The sequence below is a fragment of the Taudactylus pleione genome, unplaced genomic scaffold, assembly GCF_031769625.1.
Source record: "Taudactylus pleione unplaced genomic scaffold, aTauple2 ptg000594l, whole genome shotgun sequence".
Taxonomy (NCBI): domain Eukaryota; kingdom Metazoa; phylum Chordata; class Amphibia; order Anura; family Myobatrachidae; genus Taudactylus; species Taudactylus pleione.
In genome coordinates this window covers 506,576-518,901 of record NW_028284996.1, presented here as the reverse complement: position 1 = coordinate 518,901, position 12,326 = coordinate 506,576, and the positions used below count along the sequence as shown (strand labels likewise).

The 12,326-nt window shown below is 41.1% G+C and overlaps 1 pseudogene; it reads right to left on the bottom strand.

The window, feature by feature from the left end:
• Positions 1-805: 805 nt before the first annotated feature.
• On the bottom strand, positions 806-6,939 carry LOC148480792 (uncharacterized; annotated as a pseudogene).
• Positions 6,940-12,326: the final 5,387 nt, after the last annotated feature.

The window sequence follows — 12,326 nt, the reverse complement described above, 5'->3', positions numbered from 1 at the left end:
CCAACTTATTCTAATGTGTGTCATCTTATTACCCAACTTATTCTAATGTGCGGCAGCTTTTTACCCAACTTATTCTAATGTGTGTCATCTTATTACCCAACTCATTCTAATGTGTGTCATCATTATTACCCAACTTATTCTAATGTGTGTCATCTTATTACCCAACTCATTCTAATGTGTGTCATCTTATTACCCAACTTATTCTAATGTGTGTCATCTTATTACCCAGCTCATTATTGTGAGGCTACCGGGTGACCTGGCTATCCTGGGGTTCAGGGATCACACAGTTGAGCTGATTATAATGATGGAATGATGAACTTTATTCATGGAGACACAGAAATCCAGCAAACAGTAAGCAGGGTTATATCATTACAGTCCACTCAGAGTTCAGCAAAGTCCTTTCCAGCTCCTGTATATCTCCTCCCTACCTGGACAGCAATGGCAGCTGTAACAGGGCACACAGAGCTGCTATATATCTTAAGACACTGAGAGGGGACAACACCCCAACCTTCAGAGTCACACAGTACTCACACACTAACCCACAATTCCCCTTGCTGGACCACTCAACTTCTCTCTCTCTCTCTCTCTCATTGGCGGGCCCAGGTGTCAGTCTTTTCAGAGAGGAAGGAGGAGGGCTTTGCAACAGGAACACTCTCTTGCTGTCTGCTGCTGACAAGCTTCCTGTATGAGACTTGCAGACTGAGGGCTTCAATTTAAGAACACAGAACTGGGTCATAACTTTTTTCAACATGCAGGCAAGTCCTAGAAGTACTTTTCCTTTGCCTCCTCACATACCTTCCCCTTCTTAAATTGAGGAGACAGACATGGTCCCAATGTTGGAGTCCTGACTGTTGACTTGGCCCGAGGGTCTGCAAAGCTTGATATTTGTTTCCTCACATCTGGATAGCCCATCAGCATTGTGATGTTCTCGTCCCTTTTTGTGAGAAATGTAAAAGTTGAAACTTTGTAACGCCAGACTCCACCTCAACAACCTCCCATTTTCCACTGAGGTTCTGTTTAGCCAATACAACGGGTTATGGTCAGTGACAACAGTAAATTCTTTCCCATAAAGATATGGTTGTAGCTTCTTTAAGGCCCAGATTATGGCTAGACATTCTTTTTCGATAGTGGCGTAGGCTATCTCTCGGTCAGCTAGTTTACGGGACAGATAGACAATTGGATGTTCCCTACCATCTTCTCCCACTTGGCTCAACACTGCCCCAAGTCCACACCCTGATGCGTCTGTCTGCACAATAAACTTTCTGTTGTAGTCAGGGGCAGCCAACACTGGGGCTCGAGTCAGCAAGTCTTTTAAGGTGTTGAAAGCTTACTCACACTCAACAGTCCATTCAATATTTCGAGCATATCTCTTTTTGGTCAAGTCGGTCAGAGCCTTGGCCATGGTGCTGTAATGTGGTATAAATTTCCTGTAATAGCCAGCGACTCCAAGGAGCGCCCGCACTTGTTTCTGGTTGACAGGTTGGGGCCAATTGGCAATAGCCTCCACCTTTGCCAGATCAGGTCTGATAGCACCTCCTCTGACCCGATGTCCTAGGTACTGAACCTCAGCCATCCCCATCTGACACTTATCTGGGCATATGATGAGTCCAGCCTGTCTAATCCTTTTAAGCACTTCTGTCACCTGAATTAAATGCTCCTCCCAGGTATGGCTGAAGATGGCAATGTCATCTAGGTAGGCTTGGGAAAAGTCTTGACACCGCTCCAGGAGGTCATTAACCATTCGCTGGAATGTGGCAGGGGCATTCTTTGTCCCAAAAGGCATGGTAGTTCACTCAAAGAGTCCTTCCGGTGTGATGAATGCAGAACGCTCCTGTGCCTCTTTGGTAAGTGGGATTTGCCAGTAGCCATCGCTCAAGTCCAGTGTTGAGACAAACTCAACCCCTCCTATCCGATCCAGTAGCTCATCAACACGGGGCATAGGGTAAGTGTCAGTGGTGGTGACTTTGTTCAATTTGCGATAGTCCACACAAAACCGTGTGGTTCCATCTTTCTTAGGAACCAACACAACCCCAGCAGCCCATGGACTTTAGATGGCACTATGACACCCAAAGCTAGCATCTCCTTGATCTCAGCCTTTACCTGCTGTGGCCGGAGGCAGGCCACACGGGGTTAATGGCTGCCACAGCACTGAAGGGGTTAACCCCCGTGCTGTGCCGCCATTTTTAAGAGGACAAAAAGGCACCAGGCGCCCATTGTAAATGTATACTCTGCGCTACGCGCTGTGTTGATAAGTGTTTTTAATGTTCTATATGCCGCGGCCTGGACTTGCTGCACTGGGGGAGTGTAGGTAGAGTGTGCCATGGCCGCTGCGGGACAGGGAGAGCCAGCTCCCACTGCGACCAGTGCTGAAACCATCAAAGAGGACAGTTTAAAAGCACAGATGTACATGGTTCATAGTAAACTGTATTAATATACCCATTTTGCGGTAAAGCACTGCATCTGCAATGCATTGGTGTATAAAGTAAAGTAGTATAGTCTATGACATGTTTGAATATATTTTTGTATGTAATATGGGTTTAAATGCACTTATAGAAATGTAAAATGTCTTGATCTCTGGAGACAAACTGCTGGTTAGACGTCCTCACCTAGGGATGGATATGGTAATGACCCTAGCCTGGCAGTGGGGAGGGATATGGTAATTACCCAAGCCTGGCAGTGGGGATGGATATGGTAATTACCCCATAGCCTGGCAGTGGGGGGTTAGGTGGTGACTGAAGAAGCCTTTCCTTTGAAATGCGGGCTAGGGAGACTCCTGTGTGTCTGTATACCAATCAAGGTTGTAAAAGACAAGCTGTTTGTGTTTAGGAAGCTTCTATGTTGTGTAAGAGCTTAGAAGGTGCTAAGACTCAGAAAGCCCAACTGGTTTAGTCATAGACATGTGAAGAGACGAATGCAATAGGAATTTGCATTATATTTACCTTTTCAGAAACAGTATATGCTAACTCAGCTTGTGCTTAGGAAACCAAATGTTTTTGGGTGGTATCAAGGAAATTGATTTCATTTCTGTGAAATGTAAGACATATTTATTTATGTTTTGTGAGAGAGCCTGATTGGCTGGGAGAAGCACAGGGTGGATTTGCCCCCCTGTGATGTTGTGTGTAAGAATGACATAAAAAGAGGGACTGTGAGCCCTGTATGTGTACAACTTTGAAAATCCTGTGTGGAGGAGACCTGCTGTATGATTCCTGTAACATCTTGTATGCTGATATTCCCCTTCAATCTGAAGGGAGGGTCTTTTTTAAGACTTTGAGCAATAAACACCTTGCCTGACTTCAATGGTATCTCAATCCTGCGACCAACAGAATTGCGCAATACGCTATTCTGTTCTCCTGCTGTTCTGAGTAAGAGCTCCGTGTCTCCAAGTTCAAGCTCTCTGCCAAGCTACCATGCAGACCTGGTCCATTGTGAGGGATCAGGTGGGAACAGCCGACACCAAACAGGAGGTGTGTCCGCAGTTAATCAAACGCATATGCAGCAGAAGCGGTTCCAGGTTCCGAGGCAGGAGCCTGAGTGTACCGAGAGCGGTTCCAAACGCCGATGGTAGAGTTTGGTGGTGGCCGCATCGTTACACGCCCACGGTGCAGTGGGCGGAGTCAGTGACAGGCGGTCACTGATGGTGAGTGGGAGTCCAAAAGCGCTAACCCGTGACCAGGGACGGCCTAGGCGAAAGGCGTCCGGTCACACCTGCCTCATAACACCTGGAGTCATCCGGTAAACGACTTGTCAGATGGGCCTAGAACTTCCAGTGTCCACATGGTGGGAGGTCAGATGAGTTTGACCAGGTTGACAAGAAAACTGGGCCTGTTCAGCCTCTAAGATCCTCCACATCTCCTGCTGCTGGGCTGCATTCAACTGTTGTCCCACTCCTTTCTTCTCTTTAGCAGCTCCCAAAAGGTCAAGCAATGGATCAGTTTCTGTTGTCTCCATCGGAGGACAACATACCGCCATTGTTACTACTTGACGATCACGATAGGCCTTAATTCGATTTATATGGAAGGTGCGTAGGTACTTCCCTCCCTTATCCAGGGCAATCATGTAATTGACCGGTCCGGTGCGCCTTACCATGGTATACGGTCCTTCCCACGTGGCCTGCAGTTTGTTTCTTCGCACTGGGATAACCACCATTACTTTTTGCCCTGGATGCAACTCTCGGTCTTGAGCATGGGCGTCATACCATTCCTTTTGTCTCTCTTGTGATTCCCTGAGATCTTCTTGGGTTAACTGTAGCAACCTTCTCATGCAGTTCCGCATATTCTCTACATATTGTAAAATGGGCTGCTGGTGTTCTTGGAAAGTTCCCTCCCAGCTCTCTTTGACCAGGTCTAGAGCCCCCCGCACTCTCCGGCCATACAAAAGTTCAAATAGGGAATATCCAGTAGATGCCTGGGGGACTTCCCAATAAGCGAATAGAAGCTGTTGCAGGGCTCTCTCCCAGTCCCTCCCTTTGGACTGCACGTAAGCTTGTAGAAGTCTTTTTAGCATTCCATTGAAACGTTCACAGAGTCCGTTCATCTGCAGATGATAAGAGGTGGTCCGAAGAGGTCGAACCCCCCACTTTTCCCATAGGGTTTGTATTAGTTCACCTTGGAATTGGGGTCCTTGATCTGTGATGACTTCCTGCGGGTATCCAAGCTGACTGAATATGTCTGTCAATGCTTGCACACCATGTTCTGTGTCAATAAGATGATAGGGCCACAGCCTCAGTATAGCGTGTAGCAAAGTCCACCAGCGTTAGAATTTACTTTTTTCCCGTATGACTGGGAATAGCTAATGGTCCGACTAGGTCTATGGCAACACGGGCAAAGGGTTCCCCTATAATAGGTAATGGGCACAGAGGAGCCTTTCGCTGGGGCTTCCCCAGTCTCTGGCAGGTGTATTGATACTGCTTAACGTCTCTAGAGATCCGTGGCCAGAACAAATTCTGCAACAGTCGGGCCAGTGTTTTACGCGTGCCAAAATGTCCGGCCGCTGGAATGTCATGAGCAAGGGCTAGTAATTCTGCTCTGTACGGTGTAGGTACCACCAACTGTTTGGTGGGCATGACTGTTTCCTGTCCAGACTGAGGAACGTCCACTCGGTACAGCAATTCCTCTTCCCAAACTATCTTGCTCCCATCGGCTGTTTCCAATTCCAGGTCGGCTGTGCTCCTTAATTTACTTAGGGAAGGGTCTGTCCGTTGGGCCTGTCGAAACTCGCTCTGGTCCCCCTCCCCCAAGTCTATCTCTGAAGTACTGGACAAGGGACTGGAATCACTCACCATTGTGGTCGGGGTAGGTTGGTTCTGTTCTGAATCTGTCACCTGGGTCACTGCTCTTTGGGTTTGGCTCCGGGTCACCACTTGAACGAAGCGTGTCACCAATCCCTGTCCCAGATCATTCCCAAGGATGACTTTGGCTGGTAGCCCCTTGAGTACTCCGACCTCCACGATTCCTTGATCAGTTCCCCAGTTGAGATGTATCTTGGCGACGGGGATATCGGTCTGTTGTCCCCCAGTGGTCGCAATTTGTACGTACTGTCCAGGAATCACCCGGGAGGTGGGAATCAGGTCTGGCTCAATCAATGTGAGTGAGGCCCCAGAATCTCCTAGGCCCTGTACCCGCTGGTTCTCTACCAACACAGGCTGTAAGTGCCCCTGCATATTCTGAGGAGTTGCCTGCTCCTCCCCCAGAACCAGGTCTACAATATACACCCTATCCATCATCTCGACCGCATCTGACTGGATGACTGCCTCGCAATAATCCTCCATGGGGTAACATACCACAGAGACTGGGGTCGGTCTAGCCCCAGGGAATGGCCCTCGCATGCGTGGACAGCCCCCTAACAAGTTTCCTGGTTTACTGCAGCGGTAACAATTCAAGGTTCTGGGTTAGCCACTTTGAATCTGGGTGGTTGATAAGAGATGTTTTTGATAGGGCCTCCTTTACTACCATCATTGATGCACGGTTCTCTGTCAGGGAGCTTCTCCACTCATGGGGTTCTTGTACCATCTGTTGCACTGAAGACTCTCCATTGGGGACAGTTAGCTATATATTCAACAGTCCATTCTGCAGCTTGTTCAGGTGTGCTGGGCTTCCGGTCTGCAACCCACTCCCGTATCTCTGGTTCCATCTTAATCATTAGTTGTTCTACTACAATTAGGTTGACGATCTGCTCCACGGTAGAGGCCTGTCTGCCCTCGAGCCATTTTCCACAAGCTTGCTGTAGCTGACTGGCAAACTCTTGGTAGGAAGCAGTCCCACTTTTGCTCAGTGTCCTGAATTTGAGACAATAAAATTCTGCAGTGAACTGGAACTTAGCCAGCAATGCCTTCTTTATACAGGTGTAGACTCCACATTCCTTTAGTGTTAGAGCCCTGTAGGCTCCCAGAGCCCTACCGGTAAGACTTGGCCCCAAGTACTTGGGCCATTCAGCTGGCTCTATCCCATGCACTCCCATGAGATTCTCAAAGATCTGGAAGTGAGTGTCAATGTCGGTTTCATTCTCTCAAAATGTGGGAACATCCTTAAATCCCAAGCGCCACTTCTCTTTTTCAGCCCCTCTGGGCGACAGCACAGTTCAGCTGATAGTAGGGATTTGTACCCCTAATATCACTTGGATCACTCCAGCTCTCTCTTCTGTAGTTGCACTTTCACCTAGTGCCCCCAGCCAGCTCTGTAGTAGGGCGGGAGTAGCGGTGGTTGACTCGGGTAACCGACTAGAAGAAGTGTTTCCACTGCCTGTTGGCCCTTCTTCATCATCACATAGGTGGTTGGGATCCTCTGGGTGTGCACGATCCCACTCCAACAACTGCAGTACCAGAATCTCCCGGGTGTCAGTCCCATTATATGCAATTCCCTTCATTGTGCATAATCCTTGCAGGTGCGGTTTCCGGACTGTCCGGTAAAACTTGTCCTGCTCTCTCATAACGTTTTCAATTTGGCTGCTGGTTGCAACACCTGACTGTCTCCATGATAATATTCTCTGGTGTTAGCGTTGCTTCTACCAACTTACTCTGTGTGTCAGCTTATTACCCAATTTATACTAATGTGTGTCATCTTATTACCCAACTTATTCTAATGTGTGCCATCTTATTACCCAACTTATTCTAATGTGTGTCATCTTATTACCCAATTTATTCTAATGTGTGTCATCTTATTACCCAACTTATACTAATGTGTGTCATCTTATTACCCAACTTATTCTAATGTATGTCATCTTATTTCTCAACTCATTCTAATGTGTGCCAGCTTATTACCCAATTTATTCTAATGTGTGTCAGCTTATTACCCAATTTTATTCCAATGTTTGTCATCTTATTACCCAACTTATACTAATGTGTGTCAGCTTATTACTCAAAGTAATCTAATGTGTGTCATCTTATTACACAATGTATTCCAATGTGTGTCATCTTATTACCCAACTTATTCTAATGTGTGTCATCTTATTACCCAAAGTATTCTAATGTGTGTCATCTTATTACCCATCTTATTCTAATGTGTGTTATCTTATTACCCAAAGTATTCTAATGTGTGTCATCTTATTACATAACTTATTCTAATGTGTGTCATCTTATTACCCAATGTATTCTAATGTGTGTCATCTTATTACCCAACTTATTCTAATTTATACTAATGTGTGTAAGCTTATTACCCAACTTATTCTAATGTGTGTCAGCTTATAACCCATCTTATTCTAATGTGTGTCATCTTATTACCCAACTTATTCTAATGTGTGTCATCTTATTACCCAATTTATGCTAATGTGTGCCAGCTTATTACCCAACTTATTCTAATGTGTGTCAGCTTATTACCCATCTTATTCTAATGTGTGTCATCTTATTACATAACTTATTCTAATGTGTGTCATCTTATTACATAACTTATTCTAATGTGTGTCATCTTATTACCCAATTTATACTAATGTGTGCCAGCTTATTACCCAATTTATTCTAATGTGTGTCAGCTTATTACCCATCTTATTCTAATGTGTGTCAGCTTATTACCCAACTTATTCTAAAGTGTGTCATCTTATTACCCAACTTATTCTAATGTGTGTCATCTTATTTCCCAACTTATTCTAAAGTGTGTCAGCTTATTACCCAACTCATTCTAATGTGTGTCATCTTATTACCCAAATTATTCTAATGTGTGTCAGCTTATTACCCAACTTATTCTAAAGTGTGTCAGCTTATTACCCAACTCATTCTAATGTGTGTCATCTTATTTCCCAACTTATTCTAAAGGGTGTCAGCTTATTACCCAACTCATTCTAATGTGTGCCAGTTTATTACCCAAATTATTCTAATGTGTGTCAGCTTATTACCCAACTTATTCTAAAGTGTGTCAGCTTATTACCCAACTCATTCTAATGTGTGTCATCTTATTACCCAACTCATTCTAATGTGTGTCATTTTATTACCCAACTTAATCTAATGTGTATGAGCTTATTACCCAACTTATTCTAATGTGTGTCATCTTATTAACCAATTTATTCTAATGTGTGTCATCTTATTACCCAACTTATTCTAATGTGTGTATTCTTATTACCCAACTTATTCTAATGTGTGTCATCTTATTACCCAACTTATTCTAATGTGTGTCATCTTATTACCCAACTTCTTCTAATGTGTGTCATCTTATTACCCAATTTATTCTAATGTGTGTCAGCTTATTACCCAATTTATACTAATGTGTGTCATTTTATTACATAACTTATTCTAATGTGTGTCATCTTATTACCCAATTTATTCCAATGTATGTCAGTTTATAACCCATCTTATTCCAATGTGTGTCATCTTATTACCCAATTTATTCTAATGTGTGTCAGCTTATTACCCAATTTATACTAATGTGTGTCATCTTATTACATAACTTATTCTAATGTGTGTCATCTTATTACCCAACTTATTCTAATGTGTGTCATCTTATTACATAACTTATTCTAATGTGTGTCATCTTATTACCCAATTTATTCTATTGTGTGTCATCTTATTATCCAACTTATTCTATTGTGTGTCAGCTTATAACCCATCTTATTCTAATGTGTGTCATTTTATTACATAACTTATTCTAATGTGTGTCATCTTATTACCCAATTTATTCTAATGTGTGCCAGCTTATTACCCAACTTATTCTAATGTGTGTCATCTTATTACCAAATTTATTCTAATGTATATCATCATATTTCCCAACTTATTCTAATTTTTGTCAGCTTATTACCCAATTTATTCTATTGTGTGTCAGATTATTACCCAACTTATTCTAATGTGTGTCATCTTATTACCAAATTTATTCTAATGTATATCATCATATTTCCCAACTTATTCTAATTTTTGTCAGCTTATTACCCAATTTATTCTATTGTGTGTCAGATTATTACCCAACTTATTCTAATGTGTGTCAGCTTATTACCCAACTTATTCTATTGTGTGTCGTCTTATTACCCAATTTATTCTAATGTGTGTCATCTTATTACCCAACTTATTCTATCGTGTGTCATCTTATTACCCAATTTATACTAATGTGTGTCAGATTATTACCCAACTTATTCTAATGTGTGTCATCTTATTACCCAACTTATTCTATCGTGTGTCAGCTTATTACCCAACTTATTCTATTGTGTGTCGTCTTATTAACCAATTTATTTTAACGTGTGTCATCTTATTACCCAATTTATTCTATCGTGTGTCAGCTTATTACCCAATTTATACTAATGTGTGTCATCTTATTACATAACTTATTCTAATGTGTGTCATCTTATTACCCAACTAATTCTAATGTGTGTCATCTTATTACATAACTTATTCTAATGTGTGTCATCTTATTACCCAATTTATACTAATGTGTGCCAGCTTATTACCCAATTTATGCTAATGTGTGCCAGCTTATTACCCAACTTATTCTAATTTGTGTCAGCTTATTACACATCTTATTCTAATGTGTGTCATCTTATTACATAACTTATTCTAATGTTTCTCATCTTATTACCCAACTCATTCTAATGTGTGTCATCTTATTACCCAACTCATTCTAATGTGTGTCATCTTATTACCCAACTTATTCTATTGGGTGTCAGCTTATAACACATCTTATTCTAATGTGTGTCATCTTATTACATAACTTATTCTAATGTGTGTCATCTTATTACCCAACTTATTCTAATGTGTGTCAGCTTATTACCCAATTTATACTAATGTGTGTCTGCTTATTACCCAACTTATTCTAATGTGTGTCAGCTTATTACCCATCTTATTCTAATGTGTTTCATCTTATTACATAACTTATTCTAATCTGTGTCATCTTATTACCCAATTTATACTAATGTGTGCCAGCTTATTACCCAAATTATTCTAATGTGTCAGCTTATTACCCAACTTATTCTAATGTGTGTCTGCTTATTACCCAACTTATTCTAATGTGTGTCAGCTTATTACCCAACTCATTCTAATGTGTGTCATCTTATTACCCAACTCATTCTAATGTGTGTCATCTTATTACCCAACTCATTCTAATGTGTGTCATCTTATTACCCAACTTATTCTATTGGGTGTCAGCTTATAACACATCTTATTCTAATGTGTGTCAGTTTATTACCCAATTTATACTAATGTGTGTCATCTTATTACATAACTTATTCTAATGTGTGTCATCTTATTACCCAACTTATTCTAATGTGTGTCATCTTATTACCCAATTTATGCTAATGTGTGCCAGCTTATTACCCAACTTATTTTAATGTGTGTCAGCTTATTACACATCTTGTTCTAATGTGTGTCATCTTATTACATAACTTATTCTAATCTTTGTCATCTTATTACCCAATTTATACTAATGTGTGTCATCTTATTACATAACTTATTCTAATGTGTGTCATCTTATTACCCAACTTATTCTCATGTGTGTCAGCTTATTACCCAACTTATACTAATGTGTGTCTGCTTATTACCCAACGTTTTCTAATGTGTGTCATCTTATTACCCAACTTATTCTAATGTGTGTCAGCTTATTACCCAACTCATTCTAATGTGTGTCATCTTATTACCCAACTTATTCTAATGTGTATGAGCTTATTACCCAACTTATTCTAATGTGTGTCATCTTATTACCCAACTTATACTAATGTGTGTCATCTTATTACCCAACTTATTCTAATGTGTGTCATCTTATTACCCAACTTATTCTAATGTGTGTCATCTTATTACATAACTTATTCTAATGTATATCATCTTATTACCCAACTTATTCTAATTTTTGTCAGCTTATTACCCAACTTATTCTAATGTGTGTCATCTTATTACCCAACTTATTCTATTGTGTGTCAGCTTATTACCCAACTTATTCTAATTTTTGTCAGCTTATTACCCAACTTATTCTAATGTGTGTCATCTTATTACCCAACTCATTCTATTGTGTGTCAGCTTATTACCCAACTTATTCTAATTTTTGTCAGCTTATTACCCAACTTATTCTAATGTGTGTCAGCTTATTACCCAACTTATTCTAATGTGTGTCATCTTATTACCCAACTCATTCTATTGTGTGTCAGCTTATTACCCAATTTATTCTAATTTTTGTCAGCTTATTACCCAACTTATTCTAATGTGTGTCATCTTATTACATAACTTATTCTAATGTGTGTCATCTTATTATCCAACTTATTCTAATGTGTGTCATCTAAATACCCAACTTATTCAGTTCTATAATCAGCAATGGCATAGTGGCCTCTGGACCACCTGTACTTTCTGTATGATTTGTACTGGGCCCAGCATTGTGTAGTTTAAGCCCTGTGTGTATGACACACATTCCCATTTAATGTATAATTGTGGTCATGTGACAAGGGACTCCGCACTAACATTACATGTGTGACTGTTATATCACATGTATGACGCTAAGTATATTCTCTGAGTCATGACATATATGACAGTATATCATTACATGCATGAAGATATATCCTCTCTAGTCATTATGTACAGTATGATCGGCCTTTTAATGCGCATAACAGTAAGATCCACTCATGTCAGAAGAATTAACTGTTTGAGTAGTACCTGGCAAAGTACTTGTAAGAATAACAACTTTATACAGTACATCTGTACAGCGCTGCAGAATATGCGTGCGCTATATAAATAACTGGTAATAAATATACACTTCTATTGCTTGTAATTACTGTCTTTGCTCCCATATAAGTAAATGTCAATAATAAAATACTCAAATGTATCTGCTGCCACCCAGTGTACATTTAGTGGTAATGCACACAACTATGATAATGCTGTAAGTACATTGTTGTGTTTTCCATTAGCTCATATAGAATCTGCATTGAGAAAGGGCCTG